At 37.6% G+C, this 27840-nt stretch overlaps 1 protein-coding gene across 6 annotated transcripts in view; it reads left to right on the top strand.

Moving 5' to 3' along the window:
- ZNF608 (zinc finger protein 608) overlaps positions 1-27840 on the top strand; it is a 92975-nt gene that overhangs the window by 13027 nt on the left and 52108 nt on the right. The window lies entirely within an intron of this gene.

Below are 27840 nucleotides of genomic sequence, written 5' to 3'. Positions count from 1 at the left end.
TGCAATAATACAGGAGAGACTGTGAAAACACATGTTCATACATACAGTTAACCAGTTCCACTTTCATTTAAAGAGATTTCCAGAAGCTCAGTCATTGAAGAATTTATAATAGTGAATCACCTCCTGCAGGCAAGCACAATAAGGGTCAGTTCTTCAAAGGACTTACTATTTAGGTAGAATCTGAATTATTCTGTCAATTTTCGCCTAAGAGGTAAAAGGAAGGGGGGAAAAAAAGCAAGCCTCTCAAAGGATAACTTTAGCAAGCTCTTATCAGTCACCTAATTGCATATGATACAACCATTGACTAAAATTTTCCATGCAGAGACTTTTCTGTTCTTCAGAGAAGTGTTCTAGAATTGTTGATAGGGGAAAAATTACTCTTTTAAAGATAACTTAAGTTCTGAACTGTTAGGCAATGAGATTCTTGGCTGCAGCCTAGGAGCCCTGGATTAAACGCCATCCGGCCTTTGTTTGAGGTCTTTTACTAAAGCTAATGACTGGTCTTGTGCCGCCTTGAGATAAATGACATTATCTCTGAGTGGTCTGACAGGAAACAGACATGTTAATGGTGAAGCTGTGGGGAGGATCTGCTACAGCTCTGACAAAAGAGTAAAGCTTGGACCCCTGGTTGTGATCATTAACACATAATGCGTTCCAGCTTCTCCTACTAGGGCCTTGATAATTGGAAAGCTATTTTAGCGACAACAACGCAAATCATAAATCTGAAATGCGTAGTTTTTCTTACATGCTAAAACTCATGCCTTTTTTTTTTGACATAAGAAATGAAGGGTCTGACGTTTGTGGGAGATTCTGTGGCCTGCTTTCTGTTAATTGGATATATTCTTTGCATATCGAATGCAGGTTCCCCTTTATTTGCTCTGTGTTATCTATGCGATTTGCATTTGTAAAAGTAGGCTAAATGCTGTTACTTCAGTGAGAGCAGGCCTTATCCTGTGCTTGCTTTGTAAAACAGGTGTATTCAAAAAAACTCCAACAATACACAACAGTGAAACTTACCTTCTTTAGATAAGACTGTTGCGAATATTTGGCTGGTTAGAACGTCATGGTACCCATTATAAACTGAAAATTTGGCATTGTGTACGGCTGTTTCTGTACAGATCTGTTTCTGTTTCTCCCATGTGCTGCTTTGCTGCACATGCCAGGAAATCCACCAGCACGTTCTCTACCTGCTGGCCTCATGGGTGGCGGTCCCAGGACCTCGTGTGTAATTCAGAAATTTGCTATGGTCTCTGTGGTCAGTAACTGGATATCAGAACACCTGTGTATGTCCTGCTGGCTACCCAGGCCATCTCAAGACTGTTCCAGTTGAGAGCTAGGCTGTATGCATCCACTTGCTAAAATCCATTGGAGAGGTAGGAGAGCAGGTGTCTGAGATATCCCCAAAAATGTCTCAAGTGGAGGTTAATAATGGGCATGAGATTATACTCTGACACCCTTTCCTCCCCTCTGAAGCCACTAAGATTACACCTGTGTCTAGGAACCATGCATGGGATTGAAGGTCAACAAATGTAGTCTGCTAAACAGTAGATGAGAAGGCTTGCCTGAAGAGAGGTTATAAAGAAAGGGAGTTGGGGGACATAGGCCAAATGTGCTTAGAATTAGAATTTCCTTCAGAATGCCTGGTGCATCAGCAGTATCTTGGCAATCTATGCATGCTTGTTTACGCCCGGACCCATAGTCTTGGTTGTTACACTCTTTTTGAAGCGTTCTTTTCACTTATTTAGAGTAAAATAGTAAAAAAAAAAAATCTGAAAAAAATCTGGTTTTCCACATTTTACACAGTATTATCAATACGGGTGGTATCTGAGTATATTTTACAAGCATCATCAAGAATATGGTCTCAGAAATACTGACGTTTCTGCTATCAGAAACACCACCTTTACTTCTGTTTCGGATAAAGACATATATATTTTGGATTGCAATCACCCACCCTTGAAAAAAGGTTAGATTACTTCCGCAGCTACTTAGGCAGCTTTGTGTCATTGCCATGTGTTCTGTATTTCTCAGATATAGTACTCACTTTTTGAACAGCATGTCAACTACATGTTCCAGATTTGTTCCACAGTATACAGCTAGGATTGCTGAATGTAACCAAGTTTTATAGTCTGCCTTGCTCTGAGTTAAGATACTTGGTACAGATTATCCAACAACCAGTTTATTCTTCATGTAATATACTTAGCAATGTACCAGCTTTATAATGTACTTACTTAATGTTCTAACATACATGGTGAGGCGTCACTGCATTTCCTGAAAGGCTGGAGAGTTGTCCAACTTCTTAATTGTGCTTTATTTCTTAAAACAGAAATACAGCCTCCCATGAGTCATCAGATAGGGTCACACCTGTGGATCTGTGGATACAGTGACTTCAGTGGAATAGCTGGCCATAGTTTTGCTAAGAAATAGTGTTTGTTTTAGTGTGTTTAGATGTCAGGGAGTTATTTTTATTTCTTAATAATAATCACAGAAAATAGATTGATTTTTAAAAAATTTTAGTCTGTATATAACATTCCCTGTTGGGTGAATGACAGCAAAATGGTTCCATAAAAATTCCTGATGATGACATAACTACAAAAAGCAAATAGCTTTTTAAAATTTAGAAAAGTTCATTTATATTTCTTCTTTTCTTTTTATTTTCAATTTGATTAATGTTTTTTCAGTTTTGCACCAGAGTGTCTCTGCCCAGTGGAGCTCTTTTGTGGTGCAGTGTTTCACCAAAGTGAATAATAATACAAGCTATCATTTTAAATTTGCTTTAAAATATGCTTGAAATGAGATCATTTGAATAAAGATAATTACCAGTTTTCATAGCAGGACTTGAGGGGTATTCTTAAAATGAGATTTTAAATCAAAAGATTTTTTTTTTTTAATTATTATTACATTCTTGAATTTAACCACAATTTACTGCGGGCTATGAGTAGCCATTTGGGCAAATATGAAGATTAGACTATGACTTTAGTTGTGCTGTAGCCAGAGTTTGAGTAAGCACTCCATTGCGTTTTCTCTTTTAATTCTGACTAAATGGTCTTGGCAATTATAACAAAGCCTTTACGTTTGAATGAAGGGTTGTAAAGCTATTCAGAGTGATTTGACTGACAAGCAAGTTCTTTGTAATTTTTTTTCATTTTTTGGAAAAGCTGAGAGAAAATAAAATTCAAGGGGGTGGGAATAGGTGCTTTCCTGTGATACCCCTGTTCGCATGTATATGTACACATACTTAACATATATGCTTTTATATAAGACTACTTGATTGAATAACTGAAATGAGCACATAGGGTAAATTGCATGCAATGAAATAAGATTGCTGACTGTATATATACGTTTTCCAGCTCTAGGGTAGCTACAGTGTTGATCAAATTATCTGAAATCTTAAGCCAACGCTGCAAGTAAAAATGTTGCATTTTAGTGACTGAAGTTTTTAATACATCTACTTTTCCTGTAAGTTGGTAAATACTGCCAAATCTCAAAATGAAGGGGTCAACTTTCCTAGCATCTATGTGTAACGTCCACTGACGCTATTCAGATCAAAGCCATTGGGAATGAAATGTAAAGTGCTTTTTTTCGGTAGTTTTGAAGAGAAAGTGTGCTGTGTTTAATTTTATATACTTAATGATAGATCTTCCTCGTCTATTTTGACTTAGTGATCTTCAGGAAAAACAATGCTGAACATTTGATTCCCTTATCTTCTCCATCCTTTTCTCCCAGTTTTTGAGTCTTGCTAGCCTATATTTTATTACTGGAAGTGAACCCAGCTTTGCTGAGGTGTTTCAGTCTCCTGAGAATCTCCACCAAATAATAACCTAAGAAAAATGTCCTCATAGGGATATTTGAAGCATTTGCCAACAGTGGCATGCGAATGCAGTTTTTGCAGTCGCAAGAGCAAACTAAAATCTATTGATCGTGGTTAGTTGGTGTTTTCAAAACACTGGTATTCTAGTTGTTGAATTGTCTTGTCATGTTAACAGGGAAGCAGATGGCATTATGCCACAGAAGTGTATTTTTACTTAAAGGAACTTTAGAGATTTTGATGTGTTTTCTTTCCTCTTATTTCCCTGATGGCTTCTTTTTATTGAAGAGTAACATGAGGAGACCTGGTAGCAATTTTATTGCTTTCCCATAACAGTTTGGAATAATAGCTTGTGCTTTGGTTGCCAGTCAAGTTTCTACAAGTCAGCTTGATTCTGTTTTTTATCATGTGGCTGTGCAATATAAAAAGTATATGTTTGTAGTTTGCCCTCAGAAATGGGCTTTTTTTCATGCTTCAATTAGCAACAGAAGATTAAGCTCCAATTGGTCACACTTTTGTAAACTCCTAGAGCTTGCTTTCTTCATTCTGGTAAAAGAAAGCACCAAGTTTTGGCTCAGTTTCCTAGGAAATTTTGAGGCACATCTGGCCTCTTTAACTGTGTGCACTAGACAGTTTGATTTTGCACACATTTAGTCATTTGCATTAGCCATTGAATTAATTCAGGGGTTTTGTTAAGTCCACCCCCGCCCCACCTCCCAAACAAATTCACACTACTCAAATGCCACCTTTATTGATGAATTTCAGTGATGTTGCACTGAACTATGGTAGAAATACATCTGCCACAGAAGTGGTACCATAGATGTCTGTTATATAAGCATATATTTTATAATTTTCACTGCTTCCCTCAACCAGTAAAAAGAGTGAAAAGCAACTTGTAATCTCCTTTGTCCTAGTATGTAGGGCCAGACCAAATTATTTTTGGATTTCCTATCACCTCCTTGGCTGATTTCTGTGGATGGCATATGTTAAAAGCAACAATAATGTTTGAATTGGAAGGGTTTGGTCTTTGGGTTTTCATTCTTCATGGAGAACTGTTTATTTGTGTGTGGTTCGCCACACTACATGGATAGTACTATCAAATCTGTGCTTTATTATAGGCTTATAGCAGTGGAGTAATGGCAGTAGTTGCATCCATGTTCTTGCCAATTCTTCCTTTTTGAAGGAGGGAAATGAAACTAGATCTGTGTATCTGTGACAAAAGGTAATAGTTAGAAGCAAATACAATTAGAAATGGACCTCATTACTCATTTTAACTTTGTTTTGCTGCCAGGAGTTCTAAATCTGATTTAGCAAAGATCCAGGGAGTTGTTTAGCTAGCATACACTGATGATAAGGACCTTTCTGGATATATAGAACATATTTGATATAAAGTTTTACTGGTGAATTTTTGCCCTGGTTTTAACATTAGGCAGTGTATGTTCTGGAGTTCTGGAATTTGAAGTTTGAGAACAATGAAGGGGGTTGGTCCACACCCAGTGTCGCTAAAAAACTAAATTAATGTTATTACCCACTTCAGCCAGTAATAAGGTGCAGTGTCATGTTATAGTGTTATTAGTTGCTGTTTAAGGACAGGTTTGTATACATGTATGTGTATCAATAGGTATAGATATGGGGGAGGTGTATATGTATGTATACATATAGGAAAAAAGAGCTGTTATTGTTTTATAAATACAGCGACTGAGTTTCGGCTTATAGTCTGTATTTATGTTTCATGTCCAGATCCTTTAACAATTTTTCCTGTGATGCTGCACCAGGTGCCAAACACTGAAGGAGAAAGCTAGCAGCTGTTTCCATTACAGCATTGGTACATTAGCCTCTACATTTTATTTTCATTTTTATATTCCCCTCCAACCTTTCCTAATCACCCTCTAACAAGGACTTCTTTCCTCCTGCCTCTGATTTATCTGTCTGCAGGGTTCTGTGTTATTCTTAGCTTTAAAATTATAGAATCTCAGTGGTTTTTTTTCTCTTAAGAGCTTAATGCTTTGACTCCTGCTCACCGTGAGCAAGAGCTTACAGCCCTTTCTCAACTCAAGTAAGTACTTCATTGCATTATGTCTGTGTAAGCCCTACTTGAGATGAGTCCAGGTTACAAAACAGGGCCCAGTATGACCAATTTGATTACTCTTGTAACAACTTGAGCCACTGTATGATTTATATTTTTTTGCACACTGCCAGAATAGTGGGTTTTTCATTCTTACTCTTTCCTTCATCCCTCTGAAAATAATAGTTTCATGGCTGTATGCTGTTATTGCTGAGATATGACTGAAAACTGCATGCAGTACAGTGAAGCACATTCATTTTCATCTAGTACCCGTTTATTGCCTTGAGCACTGTAAATCTGTCAGCTCTTCACGATGCTTTCACCTCTTTCTTCATTTGCTCCAGCTTCTAGTTTGACAATGTTCCCCTGAGGCAGAATTCTAATCTGCTTCCAATTAGTTGCAAAATGTGACTCAAATTTCCACATTATGGCTGCTGTTTTACTTGCACACACAAATCTAGAAACAAATTAATGCTCTTGAATATTTATTTTTGAGCCTTCAGATTTACTCTGGGAGGAAAAGTTGCCAACTGTTTTCAAACTACTTCCAAGATTTACATTTTTCCTTAAACTGTAATATTTATTTTAGGTTGCAAATACCTCCTACTGCTTAATTTTTACAAAACCTATTCAGCTGGTCAGTAATTATTGAAGATACATTGCATATGGATAAATTTGAAAAATTAACAATATTTATAGTTGAGGTTAAAATGTGGTTGTGATTGCTGTGCCAATTCAGTATACGGGGCATTTTTTTTCTGTGGGCCTAGCATAACTCTTTTTTTTTTTTTTTTAACGAACATACTTATCTGCCACCTATTATCTGCAACTTCAGAAGCTGTCATTTGGCTAGGGGGAGGGAGACAGAGACTCTCACTTGGTCTTTGAGTCATAATAGGTAGAGATAGCTAAAATCTGTTGCGTGTGTCCGTTCGTATGTGTCTGTACTGTGTGTGCATGCACGTACATGAGCACATAGGTGTACCTTTAAAATACTTCATATAATGGTGTTTTCAGGATTCTCCTGTAGTGCTCATATTCCTGTGAGGAGTTGCAGTAGGAATATGTCCTTTACTGTTGCATTCATCAGGGAAGAAGTGAAATGTTGAGTGGAAAGTGTGGAAAGTCTAGACTAAAACACTGTAGAGAGGACTGGAATCTAAACCCACGTGGGACTCTGAACTTCAGTCCTTTTTCAGGCAAAACTGGCATCAGAGGCTGTGTGACAACTCTGCTGTGTTGCTCGCCTACCTCAGGTGTCTGTAGTTGCCTGTATGGAGAAACACAGTGTATTTAGGTCAAATATACCAGTAGCTAAATTTATGGGTGCAAATCTTCAGTCGAGCTTAGCACTCTGCAGCCTGGGAGATTGATGTCAGCAGCCGTAACAGACTTTAAATAGGCTTGCAGAATTTCATTGAAAGTATGTTGCTGAAGTTGATATTGCTAAGTACCTGTCATTTCTAAATGAGATTTACACCTGGAAATTCAGCTTTTCATTTACAATAATTCACTTGTTTATAGACACATTTTAAAAAATATTTCCTTGTCCTTACCATCCCACATTGAGGCGGTAGCCTGCTAGCCCCAGGTTCTATGTATAACCACCTGAATGAAGGTGAACACACACATGCTGTGTTTTGCTTACTGGTCCCTGAGAACTTGTTTTCCACCAAGAACAAAAATGTAAAAATCGAGATAAAGGAAAGTGACCTTGATGTTGTTTTGTTTTCTCTTGGGTCATGAGTGACTCTTTAACTGCAGAGATGAGAAACCTAACGTTATTTATTTCTCTAAAGGTTTCGCTTACTCTAGTAGACTCCTGTGATTCACAACATCGTTTTATAACAAAACAATATTTTGAAACATTGTGAAATGCTGCAGCAGTGTGTCTTTTTTCCTCATTCAACATCAAAGTCTTTGAGGTTCAGCTCTGTGATTGTCAGTTGAGAAAAAAGTACAGAGACAATTAAAATTGGAGTGAAATGCTTGCATTTGTAGCTTAAAATAACTGACTTAGACATCCAGAGTGTTTAACCAGTCAAGCACATAAAAAAACACCCCCACATATCCACATGTATGTGTACACACACATGCACACATTATTAATTTCTCAGGCAAAAGCCACAGTGCTTCAGAGAAGCATTAAATGCTTTTGTTGATAGCTTATAGTTTTATAAACTCTAAATGAGCTTATTGCCTTTTAACCAGCACTAAATAATAGAAGAACCTATGAGCCTCCACATTGGACAGCAGCCAACCAGCAAAAGAAAGAAGGGGGGAGGTGGCCGGGAAGAACTGAATGGTTTAATTGTAGAGCAAATCATTTGTTTACAGATTAAGACCTATTTGGTAGCCAAATCCTATGGACAAGGAGGTGAAAGAATAAGGCACTAAGGTACAGGAAATGAGCTTTATATTTTGTGACTAAGTCCTGCTATTTTTGCCTCCTCCTAAAGCAGAGGAGGCAAGGAAAAAATGAATTGTTTAACAGCAAAGACTGCTGAGCACAGTGCACATATTAAGTAGGAACAAAAGGGTGGGATAAGGGAAGTGTTGGTGTGCTTTACACTCTGACAGTAACCTGACAACTGGAGCTGCTTCCAGCTAAGGGGCACCATTCGGTGGCAAGAAGAGCTGCCCTATTTTGTTTTCTGTCTGAATGGGGTGGGGAAGAAATGCCTCTGTTAATGTGACCAAACATAATACATTTTCTTGACCCTCCCTCCCTGAAACGTAGTTTGGCTTGCTCACAAGACCTTTTTCCCCCTCTTTTTTCCTCTCCCGGTTCCTCCTCTGTCTTTTTTAAAAGCAGGTTTTTAAAATGGGCCTTTGTTTCAGTATCAGAATTAATTAGTTGACAGTTCAAATGGTTAAGAAGCGCTTGTGGTTCCTGCTTTATTGTTGTACAACATTTTTTTAAAGACCCACTTATTGGTGGCCTGTAAATTTGAAGTCATAATTTTCATGAGTCATTGGTTTAAACATCAATGTCAAGAAAGCATTAGAGCAGAAGTGGAGTAACTGCTACAGTAAATGCTGTTTAAGTGTCTTCATTTGAACCTCCTCTTTTTCAGTAATTTATAGTGTTTCAAAAATTTTACCTTTCGAGTTGAATTTTTTGTAGCTTCTTTACTGTAGTTTTCCCACTATCATTGCCGTGAAAATTAGTTTATGAAGTCTGAACAGGGAAAATGTATATTAGGGGAAAAAAAAGTCACAGAAAAGAAAATATTTTCTTAATACAGAACTTCCCTGCTGCCAGTAGCTTGGTAGGCAAAGCCTTCTTGGAAAATGTGTCATGATTGTCTGTGTCAAGATCGGCTTTGATTTGATCAGATTATGAGCCTTTTGAAGAATATGTTTGACCTATGTAAAACTGGCTATAAATATTCAATTTTCTATCTTCAGTGGCTACAATAACTTTGCATGAGAGAGGGAGTAGGCATAGCTGAATTTGGCAAGTTGTGTCTGGTCATCTGAATTTGTTATAAAATATGCTTTTAGTTTGATTCCCTTTTATAATAAAATGGACATTGAGTTTTTTATCCCTTTGACTAGTGGCAAGTTTTTGTAAAGAAGAATCAAAAGATGCAGGAAAAAAAGAACTTGTCAGTTGTTCATATTTGAAATCCAGTACCAGAACAGGAAAGTTTTTGGTGTAAATTATATTGTATAGTTTCTGTAAGGGGCAGGAAGAAAGTTAATAAGCTTCAGGTGTGACCTTTTAAGTGCATAGCAACACTGTGTGTTGGTTATTTTTATATTACTTGTCTGAAATTTACTGACAGTATATAAAATGTTACTCTCTGCTTATGAATAAACAAACACAAGGACCATTGCCAGTAGCTTGTGCTATTAAAAATATTACTCTCTCAAACTGTAGTCTACTAAGTGATAACCCTAACAACAGTATTCTTTTTGAGTGTTTTTTTTCTTTATATTTAGTTTCTGCTGTATTTCGTTATCCAGAGTATGAGAGAGAGTACATGGTGAAGTGCGTGTAGATGTATTCCCAACAGTCCATTTCACCCATTGCATTTAGAGGCAGAATCTGGTCGATTTGAAATGAGTAACAACATCAGCACTAACATCTCTGCAAGGAGAATGCTGCCTTGAAAATTACTTAAGAATTGGGCCTCTTATATGCAGTCTAATTATATGTATATTTGTGTACATTTATGTCCCTTTGTTTTCTCCCTAGGCAGTGAAATGACTACTTCCATTTGAATCATTAAACCACTCTGTTATCTGATATCTCATTGGTAAAATGGGTGTAGACATTGTATTTTAAGTGATTCCAAGCAGTATTCTAAGTGGCCCTTAAAGAACTTTACATTATGCTCTGTTATTGTGATTTTGTTCACATTGTACTTTAGAACTTGTATGTGACTGGCAGAGCAACAAAATCAGGCTGTAATACAAAATCTGGAATAGGAAATTTTAAGGCATAACCTCCACAAGGTAATATTTTTTCCCATCTATTTACACTTATATAATTTTATTGTTGTTACTGCTTCTAACAGATACACGGATGGTCCTCACACTGCAGATTAAAAATGGTAGCATTGAAATAATGGGTGAAGTTTCATAAACTCTTAAGACAAAATTATTCTTTCTTTGGGGGTACGTGAGGCTTAGCTATCAGTGGACAAATTCACTCCAGGTTAAGTAATCCATTTTTGATCAAGGTAATGAAGTACATAATAGAAAATTAAGGGTTTTCTTTATCAGTAGTGCTATATCTGAGTACTTGACACAGTTAATGAAATTCTCTGGCTCCTTGGTAGAGTATAAAACAATAATTAAGCAACATTACTGTGAATGTGGGTCTCAGTAAATTCAAAAGGAACCTTGCATTCTAAACCAACAATTTAAGACCAAGAAATTATTTAATCTCAGGATTTTTGGAAATTTGATGAAGGCTTCGTTTGATTTTTGTTGTTACACTAGAAGCCAAGGAGCTGGTAAAACTCTGAGAAAAAAGGATGTTATTGACATTATTTTAATTCATTAAGATAGAAATAGCTCTTGATAATATTTATGGTGGCATCAGAGTTCCTTTTTCTTATAATTATATCAACTTCTAATTCTTTCATGAAAAGCCATGCAAATGTAATATTACTTTCAGAATGGGGGCGGGGCATGAGTGGTTTAACCTGCATTAACAAATTTTCAGTATCTTGCAGGAGGCAAACCTTTGATAAATTTAAATACAGAGGTCACAGTACATTTTTCTCTGTCCTATTTTGGCCTGCATTTGTATGGCCCATGGGCGTTTTTTGTCTGATCTTGCCTGTGTTGCACAAAGGGGTCACTGTGTTTACTTATTTTTAAGAGTGAAAACCAGCTCCACAGATGAGGCATGTGACACCTTTCTAGTTTATTCTTATACTTGCAGTATTTTCAGTGTTTTGACTTAGAGAAGGTCATCTGATCTGGAAACTGAAAGTCAGTATACCACATTTTCCAGGTAATTAGGCTAATTTGTTTTAGTCATTACTAAATTTGTAAAGCATTTGCTGAGAGACCAGGCTATGAGCAGGGAGGAAGTATTAGTTATTTTGAGATTAATTGGCTCTCCTTTTAAATTACAGCTTCATTTAAAAATAAACTCGTAGCCCACTTTAGAGGTGAATTACTGCAGTCATTGGTTTGGGGTATGAGGTCAAATCATCATTACAGGTCTTTGGAGTTAGGGAAACAATTTCTTTGGTTTGGTTTAAGTCAGACTGCACTTAGAGGAACCAGTACCTCCAAGACTAACTCCTCGTAGAGCACTACAGAAATTTTTTAATATCTTTATGTATTTGCCAGTGTGGAAGTGGGCTATGGTAAATCTTGTTTTCTTGATTTCCAGATACAAAAGGTCACATTTTTGCTCAGTTATCTCACAAAAGGTTTTGCACAGCTTTCTTATGAAAGAATATCTGCAAATGTCTTGGCTGTACTCTAGTCCTTGCATCTGGATGTGTAGTGAAGCTGTTTCTGTGAAAGGGGTGTGAGTGGAGCCGTGTCAGGACACAACTGGCGCTAGCTGACTGCCAGAGCTTGCCTCAGCCTGCAGGTATTGGTGGACAGTTTTGTTAGATTTCTGAAAACGAAACTTGAGCTGTAATCCCATGTGGGGTTCTAACAGCATCAACCCAGAATACTATCAACAGTCTTTGCTGATGAGTACTTTCTTATTTTACCTCATTTGCTACAAGACGGGCCATTCCCCAGCCTGCTTCTGTCAAAAAAAAAAAAAAAAAAAAAAAAGGTCCAGGTGATCACAGTACTGTGCTTTTTATAACCCAGTGTCTGACTTGGCTGGCTTGAAAAGTGGGGGGGTTATGTGGGCAATGTGAAGGGGAAGGCAGTGATGTCAAGAATAGATGAGGGGGGCTGGTGATAAGTAGCTGGATTTGATACCCTCGTTTCAGTTTAGCTCAATTGCAGCTGTAACAAGATGTGGGACTCAAGCCTAAATGTATTGAGTTTATTTGGGCATTTACATTGACATTTGCCATCTCCTGGTTAACCAGAGCAATTTATTAAAAAAAAAAATCAGGAAAAATGAGCACTGGAAGTCTTTTTACTTTATTGTATCACATTGCCTGCTTTCTTCATGAAGGCCATCGCTACTTTGTGCATAATTGTTTCTCCATGTTTCGGGAAGATGAGTGATTATTCTTACTTCTGTTTGCATTTACGTGACACAAATTCCTTGCATTTTAATCTCACATTGTAATGTCTTTTTCATTTTTCCCCATCTTGTGCCATGTTCAGTGTTAGTAGAAGGGGTATAGAAGAGCATAGGGAGAAAACTTTCCACAGGATCCTCCTGTTCATTTGAGAGATTGTATACGTAGTCAAATCTCTGGTTCTGTGGGGTGCTCTGTCAGTTTCCCCTGTTGTTTCTATGCTCTTATCAGTTGGTTACTGAGCAAAGTATTACCAAATTAACAGGAAAATGTGTTGTGAAAATGCATAAATGTATAGAAGTCTCCAGAGTAAGCTGTGTGTCTGGAACGACTCTGTCAGGGCTTTCCTTTTTTAAAAAGCTTTCATTAACCTGAATGGATAGTGCTTGTGGAAATCTGATTGATGAAATCCTTGTCTCCTTTGCTGTCCTATTTTGGAAGACTCCATCTAGACATTCTCTTTAGCAACATTTGAAAATTCTCATCTGGCTGTCTTGTGGCCAGGTACTCTCAACGTAGCTGGGAAGAATATCACAGGTAGCAAGAAGGACAGGATTTTCAGGCACAATGGTAGGAGCTGGAACTGAGTCACTTCGTATGAATGAAGCTCACTTAGGTAAGATGAAAATTCACCCTTCTGTTCTTCAGGGGAAGCCATTACCGGCAGGAGGGAGGTCAAGCAATGTCTGTCTTCTGGTTATGAGGCAGTATTTTTGGTTTTGTTTTTTTTCTGTGCCTCTGTTTTCACACTTGCCACTATGGAAAACACATTTTCTGGAGCTGGCGCAAGACAAGAACAACCTTGTCTTTATGGCACTCTTGAGTGCCAAACAGTCTTTTGGGGATCTTTCCTTGGTCTGTGTACCCAATGAAATAGTTAATGGTGACCTATGGAAATAGATAACCATACAATTCCTTGTGCAAGTGATAAAATCTGATAGATTCTGTGCTTATGTGCAAATCTAAGCTGGTTAGGGAGCCAGGTGGTGATGTGACTGTAGAAATGGCATGCTGTTGTTCTTTATTTAATGTGCACTAGGTAGCTTTCTATAAGCTATCCCATGACGAGGAAATAAAAAAGCACCTCTTTAGAATGGAAGAGGAACTAAGAGAATGTAAGCCCACTATGAGGGACAGACAGTCTCTTCACTGAGTCTCTGTGTTGCCCACTTGAGGTTGTGACACAGACTGATTCATTGATCTTGGCTTGGTTGTCCTTCTGTGGCCCTAGCCAGATCTTGCAAGTGCTATATTTAATGCTGAAATGCAGTTTTTCAGTAACCAACATAAATCAATGAGCATTTTGTATTAACTCGTTCATCTTACATGTGTTTTCACGGTGCAGAGGAGCCTATGGCAGTAACTAATTACCAAAGGGTTATTTTTCTTCAGTATGCTAGCATTTTCATATAGATGATTATGCTTGTAGTAACTTGGATTTCAAGTTACTTTCCTCTCAGCAAGAGATCCCTGAGAAGCCTAAGAAGCATGAGAGATGTATATTGGCTGTTACAGTACTGGGGGCTGAAAGCGAAACACCAGCTTTCCTGGTTACAGTTAACATCTGGTTGAACTCTTGACAGCTTAAACTGGCACCAGCCCCATTTCTCTTGTCTGGAGCTTCCTCTTCCAAATTTATACATACAGATATTGTGGGAGTTATCATGATGATGACTGATGCCTTTTACACCGCAGTGGAGGCTAGCTTGATTCACCTGGCCTGAGGAGTGTGCCTGAGGTAGTTCCAAAAAGACAAGGATACTTAGTGTATGAGGCAAACGAGCACAGTGATGACAAAAGAGTTTCCAGACTGTTTTACTTTATCTAACCTAACTAAAATCCTGAGAGTTGCATTAATAAGCCACAGATATGTACTGTGCAGAGACCTATAGTTGCTTCCATGTAACTGAGCCTGAAGAAGTGTGCATAATTGGAGGAAATACTTTGGTGTGAAGGGTGTGGCTGTAAATTGCATGTGTCTAGAAAGTGGAGGCTATCTTTGGTTTACCCATAAAACCTGTGACTACTTCAGTGGATTTTAGTGTTGCCCTTGATTATCAAACAGTTTCAAGGTACAAATAACATTTGTCCCCAAACTTACCTTTCTGAAAAGTCACTGTATATCGGTTAATTAATGATGTTTATAGGATCAGCATCTTGTTCAATAAGAAAATTCCTCACTTTTAATTAAACATGAGTGTTATAATCTTAAAATACAATTATCTGACCTTCTAAGATAATGCCTTGTATGCTACTTTATGCCACTGTTAAAATAAATTAGAAATTAAAATCTAATAATGAGTATGTTTTCTCTCAAATGAAACTACATGTGGAGATCTCTTCCCCCTGTGTTCCTGCTGTTACAATCAAAGGTGTTGTCAGTATTAAAATTTGAATTCCTCCTCCTCAGTCATCACTGCTGAATAAACTGGGTTTTGATTGTAACTTTACAGATTAGCAGTTCCTTACTGCCCATATTGCTCTCCAAAGCACAAGGGTAGCCTAAAATGGCTGCAGATTATGATGTATGGCTGCTCTTGTGAAGCTGCAGCTGTGAATCTCAAAGAGGATGTAACCATGCAGAATCGCTCTTTTAGATGGTCATTAGCGCTGCATAAGTACAAGCTTCTTTTTCAGATAGCATTTATTCTTCACGGTTCTTCTACTAGTATGTGATGGCAATGTCATTTGCCAAGCATTGAATAACAATGAATGTTTTATTGAAGTACAGTATTCTGAACCAGTGCTTTTTTAAGCTGTTTAAGTGCTTAATTTTCGTTTGACTGCTCCTTTTCATGCAAATGTGAGTGTAGCAGAAAAAGCCAATACATCTTTCTCCCTTCTGCTTGTGTGATGTATTGGACTAAGCTGAAGGCTTGTGTGTGGGAGAAGGAAACATAGCTTAATTTGTCAGAGTTATCCACTGGCATCCTATCCTACTCCAGTTTTAGTAGTCTTTCTTCATTTTGCTTAGAACAAACACTTTCAAAAAAAGCAGAAAGCTTTGTGTGTGATGCTAAGGAAAAGGCAAGCCAAGAAACAGTCTCTTCCTTGCCCCCAAACAGATGGAAGACCAAATCCCAGATTTCTTTTACGTGAATGAGAAGAGGAATTAGGTCTAAATATTTCAATGCATGGTTATTTCATTCTTCTTCCAAGGATCTCAGAGCACTTTGGAGGCATTATGAGTTCATTTCTGAAGGGCAGATTTTTAATGTGGTTAACACCTACAACTATGGTAAGATTTTTGAACAGTCTAGCACCTACTTTTGCCATTACGAGATTCTGAGGGAAACCTGTGCACCCAGTGTGCTTTGTTCTTTTGAACATCTGGCCTCTTGTTTTGATTTGTGAGCTATTTTGAAAATCTGGCATCAGTTCTGGGTTTTAAGTTCTAATTAAATATAGTACACAGTCTGGCATAAGCTTCACAATACCCAAAGGGGGGGTTGCGGGGGGAAAGCTATCCCCATTTTATAGTCAGTGAAATTGAAATGGCGAGATCATGGAGTTATTGAAAATTGCCAATATATTTCCATACTGAATAGCTCCATCAAAAGTGGCTTTTAGAACCTAAATTCAGACCAAAAGAAATTAATCTGTGATCTCAACATTCCTAGGTTTTAGAACCACAAAGCAAATTGTTTGCATTACAGCATGGAAATTAGCCATACTATACCATAAGCATTGACTGTATCCATTCCTACATTACCATTAGACTCTTTAACATGATTTGGGAATGTGAAATAATATTCACTTGTTTGGGGGCATAACAACAGATACTGTGTGTTTTCTATGGAGCAATAAACAAATACCCTTCAGAATTCAAGTGCTGTGACACTAATTTTAATAAAACACATGGAGATTCCCTTTTAATTATAAACAATATTAAAAGCAAGTGGCCAGCCTTCAGCAGGTACTCAAGGTAATCCAGTCTAGGGTAGCTTAAATACCTGTTTCTTCTCTGCATAAGAGTGAAGAATTTTCTAGATCATGTTTATCAACATCAAAACATGTGTTTATCTGACTCTGCCATTTTTCCTCCACAAAAAAAAGCAATGTTGTAATGTAAGAATGTGTATGAAGTTCTTTGCTTATATTTAAAGATCCACCAACTCTCTCTGATCTTGGATGCCTATGTATGCTGTTTCTAATGTTTTTGTGTGTGTGCGTGCGCCTTCTTTCTCTATCTTCCATATACAAGAAGTATCTCTTCTGGTATCTTTGATCCACTCTCTTTTGCTTGGCCGTTAGTCATATTGATTCTCCAGGGATAAAGGAATCTTTGTTCTCAATGCAGTTTTAACAGTGCAATATCAGGGCCTGTCACATAAACATTGCTGACATCAAAGAGACTCTGAAAAAATGTGTAATTTTGCAAAAATACAAACTGAGTTTTATTTCACCTGTATTTTAGATACAAGAAGGAAAACTGACTAGGATGGTTTTAGTGTCCAAATCTACAGAAGGAAATACAGAAGGAAAATAGAAACAATTACAAGAAAATTTAACTTCTTCCTTTTTCAGTGACCTAAAATGTTAGTGATAATACAAGCAAGGTAGCTTCATTTTTAATCTGTCAGTATCCCTTAATATAATTTAGCATTGATACCATTTTCAACATTTTCAGATGGAGTACCTCCCTCAAAATTGAAAAATGAGTATGACATCAAATTCAGTATCTGAAATGCTTTGAATTAAAATACTGTGTTACATATAGAGAACTGCTCTCAACCAGTGTGCTTTTTATGTTTTATTGTAGTACAGTATTTGCTTTAACCCATTTAAGAGTCAGTCCAATAAGAAGGAAAGGAAAGGTAGCAGAGGTGTAATAAACACTGGTTTAATTTTCACAGCACAGTACATTATAGAACTATAAAATTGTGTGATTAGCTAAGTCATTAACACTGTCTTAAAGCAAATAAGTGTTTAGAGCCTGACACAGTTAGTGCTAAAAACCTTTCTAATAGTGAATTTTAAAAGTAACTAGTGTTGCTTGGAGTGAAGATTCTGCTGCTGTGCATCATCAGGAGCTCTGCATTGGGGCTATCACCCAATTATTGTTTTCTAATGTATTCCCTGTTTTACAGCAATCATGTTGACGCTTCCTTGAGAACTGTGCCATGTAGAACCTGGAGAGCATTTGTACAGGATTGCCACCAAAAATGAGTTAATTGCTTAAGACCTGCCCTCCACTTTATGCAAAAGCTTCTTTTCACCTACTGTTTTACCCTGTGTTTACTGGTGGTGAGTTAGGATGCAAGTAAGAGCCAGCCTAAGAGTCCTTAGTTAAAGTCTCCACTTTTCTAATAGGATCCCGTTGATCCAGGTGCTATGTTAGTTGTTAATGCTCTTAAATAAAAATTTTCAATTATGATTTAAGAGGTCTTTAATTGCCTGGTATAAGACAACTCAAAAGGCCCAGATTTTTGTACACAGACTGCTCAGTGCTTTCTGAAAATGCTGTCTTTAAGTTGGAAGTTTAGAAAATCTTGATCTTGTTTCGAATACAGTCTAAAAACAGATAAATGTTCCCTCCTTTTAATATACTAGATACTGGGAGGCCCCTCCTGTCAAACTTAACTCATGTCAGTTGGCGCATTAAGTCCAACATTTGGTATTAGTTTGTATTAGTTCATTCAAATTTGAAAACAATGTTACAGAACATTTGGAAGACAAATTTCCCCTCCCAGCCAGCTGAACAAAAACATGGCCTCTTAATAAATTTAACATCTTTTCAATCCAAGATTCTTTTTTTTTTTTTTTTTTTTGCCATTATCAGCTGTACATTGGTTGAATCACTTTCTTGTTTTATGATACACTTATGAAGTTACTGCTTTGGAAGACATCTGCTCGATAATGTTTTCCTGGGTTAGCTTTTAAGCAACGCAGTCCTCACAGAATGACAGAAAGAGATAATACACTGAAATTAAACCTTGAGATGTTTTAGAGTGGTTCTCATAGTATGGGAGTGCTTTTTGGACATGTAAAAGAAACATACCTTTTTTTGGATATATCAGAGATAATATATTCTTTTAAAACAGTGGATATATTCCCAAAACTTGTCTAGGATAAGATAAAAAGTATTTCTAAAATTGTGCCAGCTGATAAGCCGCAGGTGATACGTCCTTAAGGACCTGGTGTGTTCCAGGTATTGCTTTCACTATGGGAACGTAAGGCACAAGCCTAAGTGAACAAAGGACTCCCACACACAGTATTAAGCTATCAAGCACCAGTGTGAGTTTAAAATGCTGCATGTCTCTGCCAGCAGTTGCATCTCTGTGGCTGTGCTGGCAGGATGATTGTGTGAAAGCCGTCTGTCCCCTTCGGTGCAAAGCATACACTTAGGCTGTGGTTCCACCTCTGCAGAAACCAATTTCAAACTGGGCTGTCATTGTCACACTTCCTGTGGAGCCTGGATAAGTAACTGGTATGTCAAGATGAATCCCACCAAAAGTGTGAGACAAGTTGTGGGATTTTTTTCTTGGGCAGATATAAGTTGTCTACCTGTTCGGCTGTAGGAACACTGGACTGATAGAAGACTGTACCCTTACTTAAAATTGCCATTACAGATGCCCCTGAAGCACTAAAGCTGTGGAAGCTAACATTGCCACAGTTACCTAAGCAATCAGTCTGGTACTGGCTTCTCTTTGCTCCAGCTGTTTACTAAAGAGGCAGTTCTACAATATGAATCTGCTGCTCGAAACACTTACTGCCTGTGTGTCCTTCCAAGCGATTATGACCCTCTCAGCTGTGTCAATTTGACTAACGGTATGCTGTCCTCCCGTAGGGTATGTATGTGTGATGTTCCAGATAAAAACAAGTGAAGGTAACAAGTGTCTGGAAGACCACAGCAAAGTGGGAACTTCTGAAACTGGCTCATCTGACAAAGAATATGTATTCTGGAGCTGTGCCTGACGGTGTAATTTTCACATTACTGGCTCTGAAGCACCAGCCACAGTCTAAAAGGTTCCTGCTTATTGCCCCCTTTTTGCTCAGAGGTTAACTGCTGGCAGTATCTGAGATAGCTTATATAAAGGTAGATCTGGAAAGTCCCCACAAAAGAAATTCCCTCTTACTGTTTGCATACCCCTTAAATACAGTATGGGTAGAATTGAACGCAGGTTGTTTGCAGCCATGCTGTAAGACATCTCTCAATTTTTAGACCCTTGAGTAGAGTTTGGATAGGGTAATTGATGACTGGACAGTGATTGGACCAAGCTTAAAGACTATTCAGTTAATATTGCTGGCATTTTAAGTGCAGCAACGTTTTGAGGTTGTTTGAGGTCCATCTCAATAGGCATGTTTACATTGTACAGAGGAATAACTGCTCCCTTAGGAGGTATATTCTTGTCTTGTTTCCATTCATTTATATGTAAGAAGAGTAAATCTCTAGTCAGCCACCCTGCATAGAAGTCAGAAAGGCACAATTGTGGGATTCTTTTACACACATTTGAAGACCAAAATGAACCTGAAAATGAATTAGTAGTATTTCTACTTCAGTTTTTCTAAGTCATTTGCGAGGCAGAGTAAATGGATGCCTTGAAGGCTGGCTAATTTGTTTATAATAGTAAACAGCTCTGGTTTTGAGGGAAAGAAAAGCCATCAAACACTTCTGTGCATGGATGTTCATTTCCAAGTATCTGAATAATGATTGAGGTTGTATAATTGATACATTCAGGAAAGGAACGCAGAAGTTGCTGCCTTTATCCACCAAATAGAGCTTTTGCAGTCTTTCACAACTTCCCATATGTTAATGAAAAACATTTTCTGAGAAATTGGCAGCTTTATGCTTTGTAGCTAATGCCAGCTTTTTTCATGGACCAGTTCAAGGCAGAGTAAAGGGAAAAATGCCTTGTTTTAGAGCATGAATTACTCTGACAAGCTTTCACATTGCCCCTCCTCTTATTAATATTCTTTTTGATGTCAGCTTGTAAAACAGAGGATTGGCTGTTAATCTCTGGGATCTCAAGGGCTTTTGGCAGTGGCCCATAATTGATGTGTTCACATGGCTGTTGTCTGACTACTAATGATTAGACAGCAGTGTTATCTCCCAGCTAAATCAGTGTTGCTTATAAATCACGCTTGATAAACTGCAGTTTCATTTCTTCAAAGGATCTGTACATGTCTACATAGTTAGATAGAACTGCCAGAGTAATTTCATGATTTCATGACAGCTTAGATTAGGTTTATTTTTTATTTCAGTTGAGCAAAATATTTGAATTTCTACCGAGCCTACAAAAATGTTTCTTTTCATGTGTTTGTTATAAGCTTATCATGCAGTGGATAGACTAGAAAGGGTATGTACAATTAGAGCAGAGAATAGAAGGTGCAAGTAACTAACACATGAGAAGTGGAATACCTGGACTACTGATTCCTTTTGCTTTATTTGAACAGAAAGGTAGCTTCATTTGTAGCAAGTGTTGATCCCAGTTACACTATAAAAATGGTCTGAGGCAGAGTAAGAAAGGAGGTTAAAGGTTATATTTGATGTATGGAAACACAAGGTGTTTCAACGATGGTGCCTGGAATTTTCTGGGTGAAATAATGTTCTTTGTGTGCCTCCATTCTTTCTCAGCAAGACAAGAATGATACACCGTTAGTGGAACTCTGCAAATGTAAACTTTTGTATGTGTTTGTGTGCTTAGAGAGCATGCTAATGACGATCCCAAGGTAAATAAGTTTAGAAAGGTCTTCCCTGCTGACTCCAGTTATTGTATTTGCCTTCATATTGTAAGCTTAATCCTTCAGTCTCTTTGTTAAGGATTGTTGGACACTTTGCGTATCATGTTCAGTTTAGAAAGAGAAAAAAAAATTTGGAGGGAATAGGTATTAGTGGTTTCCTCCTCACAAGGATTATTTTACTTCTAAAAATCTTTACTGTATATGTGTTATTTTCAGATTCTTTTTATAGCTCTTGAAAAATTATTTGAAATTGAAATGACTTTTCTTTCTGGTAAACAAACACTACAGTCCAAATGCTGCCCATAGTTATGCTTCAGTGGAATTACTCTGGATTTACACCAGAGTAAAGATGTACACCAGTTGAGAGAAAAAGATGACTTACAATAAATTGGCTTTCCCTAAGATACTGTAAATACCTCAAACTGCATTTGAGGATAAAGATTTTGTTTTTATTATTAACTACAGATACTCAACAGCAGGTAGTTGCAGGGATAGCTAAATATTAATGCTTCAGCTCTTTTTTTTTCAGTGGAACTGTCAAGAGTGAAAAGGAAAGCTGAAAGGTCATTTTAGAAGTATTTCCTTTAGTGACTTGCTCTAGATAATCATGAACGTGTATGTCCCATTCTTAAAAGTAGTAATACTGTCTTGTTCTTTAAATAAAATTAGGACACAGTATCATACTCTTGGTAGTGTTTGTAACTAATACCATGAAGTTGGTTGAAAAAATACAGAGAAAAACTTAACTGGTAGGGGATCCTACACCCTGTTTAAAAGCCCAAGGAGGAGACCTAGGGCAATAATACAGGAATATATTAACCAAAGGTCCACCTGGCTTGCCTCAGAAGACTAAGGGCTAGCTACATTAGAAACGTTGGGTTCTGTAGCCACTGATACATATAGGGCCTTGAAGTGAAATGATGAATTTTCAGATCATGGAAAAAAAATGTCATCCATAAGAATCTAGTTAGGCAACTAGAAGTTTTTGGTATACATAGGTCATAAAGGAAGTTCGGTTCTCTTTCTGAGGATTGCAGAGGTCCTTTGACAAGCTTTTGGAAGAGAAAATAATAGTTCAGTTGATTTTTCTCAACAAAAAATTACTGAGCTGAGGAAGCAACGGCCTGAACCATAACATATGCAACTTTGCACTCGCAAAGCAGACTAATTAGCAAATGGGTAAAAGGCAACAAAAACCTAGTGATAGGCCATTGACATGCAGAAAGTTGAAGAGGTGCAAAGAAGCCATTTCTTTTCTGAGTCTTGTTTGCCAGTGCATTATACATTCTGGATTCCTAGAAAAACTCGCAAAGTTATATTGATGCTCTATGTCCCTGCTCGCCAGGATGGCTGAAAACGCAGCTTCCACCAAAATGCAGTCACATCATTGACTGACTGAAACCATCTTTTGGTAATGGAGAACAACTGCTGCGGTGTCATAGCGTTGTGGCCTGATTTGCTTGGACATTGAGAATGAAAACTTGAAATGTAACAGTTAAACGCATTCAGTCATGGTGCAATTAAATTATCCATTATCTTCCTATATACTACTAAGAGTGGGAAAATTTTTCTTGGTCAGTTGGTGTCTTGATAAGTTGTAGAGCGAGTATAGCTTCATTCCTGGGTCAAAGTCTCACACCTGTTAGAAATAAACATTGGCAATGTCAGGGTATGATTTATTAATAATGTTGTGAGATTTCCGTAAGCAAATACCTTACCTTTTTGCAGGCTCAGAAACATAAAAGGTTGAGTGTAGCAGAAACCTGTGAAGAAAAAGAGGTGATTGTCATCTTTAAAATGAAAAACTACTTTTACTTAACATGAAAAGCTTCTAAAGGATCACAGAACTTCTTAAAGCAGTACCTAACCCTTAGCAGCTAATGGCTGTGCCTTGCTTTTTACCATATTCAGTTGCATTCAGTGTATCTTTCTAGACAGGATAGGTATCTTTAGCAAATTTCAGTGCTTGTTTATCCTGAATTAAGGCTTGGTGAAGCACCAGGCTGAAGAAAAGTTTGGAAGTGCAGACTGAGGAGCTGAGCAGGTGAAATCAAGTTGCAATGGAGAAAGGTGTTCTAGAGACCTATGGACAAAATTATCTCAATAAATATGAGTTTCTTGGGCAGAAAGAGGAGAAATGTTTTACTAGAAGTTTGCAGGTGGTGAGCTGGGCATCGTCCCAGGACTCTGCCAAACGTTAGAGTTGACATACAGTTTTTCACAGATGCAGCCTTTGGCAGAAGGATATCGCTGGCAGCTGTCAAATGCTAATCTTTCCCACAGTAAAACGGGTGCATGGCTTTGGGAAATCCCAAGCATCTGAGGTAGGACAGAAGATACAAGAGAGGACAAGGAATTTTCCTTGCCTGTTGTTTAGCAACTTTGCTTCTTCATTAGACCCTACTCAAAACTTTGAGTTTTCATCATGGTCTTCATTGTGTATTAATGCTATCCTAAAAGAATATTAACATTATCATGTCTGTGGAGTTACTGTAGATACAGTCACATAATGTCTGAGAAGGTCTGGAGGTCTGCATATAGAAGGAGTATGTAATTATCAAAAGATGGTCGGTTTGTAGAACTGTATGTGCTGGTTCAGCAGCTGATGGGAGTGGCATAGAATAACTGGAATGGGGGGGGGGGGCGTTTTTTCCTTCTTCCTTGTAGATTAGTAGCATAGTAAGAGTTGAAGGTGGATTTTTTTGCTTAATAACAAATATTCAGAATATTGAAATTATTCCAGATGCGAGCAATTTGCTGATTTAAAAAAAAAAAGTGTCAGTTTCTGTTAGGGTGTCATTTTGCTTGCTGCTCTTTTTTTTTCTTTTTTTTGCTTTCTCTTCATCTACTCAGCTGCTTGAAGTGGAAGTGGAGAAGTGCATTTTAAGAGTAGGAAATACTTGGAATCTCCAAGTAGATGCTATCTGTGTTACTCATTTCAACACAATTACATGTCGGGTTTCTTGTCTGTACTACAATATTTGTAAAGCATGAACACTTTTTAATTATTATTATTATTCTTGAACACAGGTTTTTAAGTTTTATTTGGATGAAATTTAGGCAGTCTGATTGTCTTTTATCCTCCTTTTATATTCAAGCTCTTGTGATTCTCAATTAAGTTGACCAAAATAAGTAACTTCCTTAGTACATTTTACTTTCATGTATTTTGAATGTAAGGCTTTTAATAGGTATGTCTTTCCTGTGGCCAAAATCCTTTTCTACATCCATGTCTGGTGCTATGTCTTTCCTGTTTTCTAAGCATGTTCATCATGTTACTGACCTTTTCTTCCAACAATTGGATGTAGAATATTTGTTTGCCAAAAATGCCTTCATTAGATAATAAGCATGGGGTTTAATAAATAAAATATATTTAGGTAATGACCAGTATTTCAAAGGTATAATTAAATCCTTCTCATTTAAAAATTAGTACTAGTTTATTTAAAAACACAAAACATCAGTTCTGCTAAGTATGGTGTCAAAATGTTTGAGCGGCCTCATGTGAATTTAGATGCAAGAAATACTGAATGGAGATTTTTCGGGTGAAATGGAGATCCTTCATAGAGGTAATTTCTGTTACATGGTAGAATATGAAGGAATAGCTTCAGTTTTTAGATGTGGGCAAGGTTTATATATAGCAAGAAGACATTTGAAGATCAATGTGAAGTCTAGAAATGCAGACGCACTCTTGAGCACACAAACATTTTTTCCATGTCACAATCTCCCACATTTGTTTTCTTCCAAAGTAACTTTTAACTTCATTAATTTCATTAGAATTATTTCTGATTTATGATGCTGGTCTTAGAATGAGGTCTTCTGGGGTCACTGTTGCTTTAGAAAATCAAGGTAGGGGCAAACATACTTTATATAAAAACAAGGTAATCTCCCTTTTGCCTTAAAATCTAGAGGAAGCAATGTGGAGAAAGCAAAGCTTCCATATAGGACTAATTCCTTTATTTCTTGTTTTTCATTTCAGACATAGTAATTCTGTGAAGTATTAATTCATAACTCTAAAGAACTTGTCAATTTCATTTTCAAGGTTGGAGGTTTCTTATTCCTTTCAGTCTTTATGTTGCTGTCTTTAAGGAAGGATTTACTTTTGCAAAGGGTCACGTTTTGCTTTTTAGGTATATCCCATAATAGGATTCGGATCTTCTTTCCACGTTCTTTCTACCAGTGCAGACATTCCCTCTGGGAATGCTTGCAGTAGTTTTTTTTTCTCAATTTAAAGTGCTTTCTTGGAATGACTTATCCAGAGCCTTGACCCTGCTCCTCTGCCTTTCCCCAGGCTTTATGTTGGTAGATTAATTAAATGGCTTCTGGCATGTACATTTCAAAGTCACCTGGTGTGTGACACTGCAGGTGGTATGACCCCATTTGGTCTTAGATTGTTAGACTGTGTCATCATTGAGATACATCTTCAAAGACACACCTTCATTAATGAAGTGGAATTACACATACATTCATAGTTATACACATGATAGTACACTTTGATGGGTCACATCATGTGGCCTGGCTGCATGGCAGCTATTTTCTAGTTGGCATTTTGTGATTTATGACAGAAACATTTCACACTTAAGATACACATCCTCTGAGAGTTTTCAAAGTTGAAATTAATGAAATACATATATACAGAGTACTTCCACTTGATAATATAATCAAAAGTTATCCATTTAAATCTCTGTGAAAAGTGACTTTATTTTGAATACTGCTGTCTGTAAATCCATTTAAGATTAGCACCATGTCAAATTGGGCCATATATGTTCCTGGTATCTCGCTATTTCATTCAGGTTAATTTTTCCCAGGAGTACATGACAGACTCTGTCCCATAAAGACTTAAAATGCTCCCGTTCCTGCAGGAATGAGAACATGATATGGCTGATTGCAGTCATATGATATTGGGCACTCTCTGATCTGGGAAGTCCCCTCAAATCTGTGTACCACCTTCTGTGAACTCAGCATTACCTACTGGAATCTCTCCTGCTTGTCAGGAAATCGGGTACACAAAATGTTGAAAGGACACAATGTTAATTTTCAGACATAATTTTTAGAAGCTTACACTGCATCACGAAGGTGACTTTTGATGAGCAGAACTTAATTCCAGCATGTAAAGTGCCTGAGTAACTGAAGGAGAGTACTGCTTATTGGAAAGTCTTGCCTATTTCTAGTTAGGATGTTTCCTCTCTGTCCCATACCCTCTTCCTCATACTGAATAATGTTATGCAGCCATCAAAATTTTTTTTGTCATGTTCAGATAGAACAGCGCTCCATGGAGCACTGACTACATTGCTTGGCAGGCATTCCTCCTTTTCTGTGAGCTTTCTACTACTAAGAGCCATAGCTCTCTGATACAATCAAACACTTGGCAGTGGAAAGCCGCCATGAATAACACAGCAGCTTTGTAGCCTTTGTCACTAATCAGCTCTCAAAAGCCCTTGGAATTAGGTGAATGAAGAAAATATTGCTTGAATATTTCTGTCTTTTTTGGAGCCCTTTGATTATGTGTATAAAGAGAGCATCTATGTAAATAACCTTCCTCAGATTTAGATTTTCAGTCTCATATTGGAATCTCTTGTGTGATAAACAGCAAGGCTACTGCTCAGTATGCGCCAACACCTGGGAATAATCATGCAAAAATAACAGTGAGAAACTGCAAAGCATCTGTTCTTGACATTAACTTTCCTCAGTTTGACAGACTGCCACCACCAGATGTTAGTCTTATGTGCCTTTTTTCCACTGGAGATGGCGGCCTTCGTGCCTTTCGTTGCCTCTAATAGCTTACATCAGTGCCCTTTGGACAATTCATGAAAACAATTGTGTCACCACAATGATCACTGAGAACCACCACTTTGCTGTGCTGACATTACTATTATCAAACAAGATGGGATAATTTTAAAACATGGAAAACTGGAGCAATATTTAAGCTCAGCATATTTTTTTTCTAATGAGTAAGGTCATATTTGTGCAATCAACATGAACCTTAGGGACAGTAAAAGTCTACTTAATTCTCAACCAAAGGCTTAGTGTTTTTATTCACAGAGCAACAGCCCCTGTTACTGTAATAGCCACTCTTTGGCCTTGTCCTGTGTGAGTGTTTCTAGTAGAAATCATGAACATGTATTAGCAGGCCTAAATAAGCCAGAACGGAGTACAAATATTTGTAACAAAGAACTTAGGAGGGTACACTGTCAGCTCTGTGCTTTCTTTAGCTCCCCCTCACTGTTTATAATACTTGGAAAATGGAAGACACATCTGCCAATTAAGACTACATTCATTTAAAACATTGTCTAGTTGAGTATGATAATAGCAAACAGTTCGGTTTTTCTCTGGCTTTGTGGTGAGTATGTTTAATGGAAGAACAATGTTGCACCTGTAGTAGGAGGTTTTGCACAGCTTTATGGAACACCACGTAAACTATCAAACAGCCCGTTCACCAGCGTTTCTTGGTTTTATAAAAGGCTGTGGCTTAGCTTTTCTTAAGCACTGGGCTCCATTCACCCGCCCGTTACTGATCCTGGTTCTCTTCTGTTTTGAAGTAAGATACATTAATAACTACTTAAATTATGCCTGGGGTACATGTTGACCCCATTTCATTGACAGAG

Source organism: Phalacrocorax aristotelis, chromosome Z (assembly GCF_949628215.1).
Source record: "Phalacrocorax aristotelis chromosome Z, bGulAri2.1, whole genome shotgun sequence".
NCBI classification, from domain to species: Eukaryota; Metazoa; Chordata; class Aves; order Suliformes; family Phalacrocoracidae; genus Phalacrocorax; species Phalacrocorax aristotelis.
This window is presented reverse-complemented; position numbering and strand designations above follow the sequence as displayed.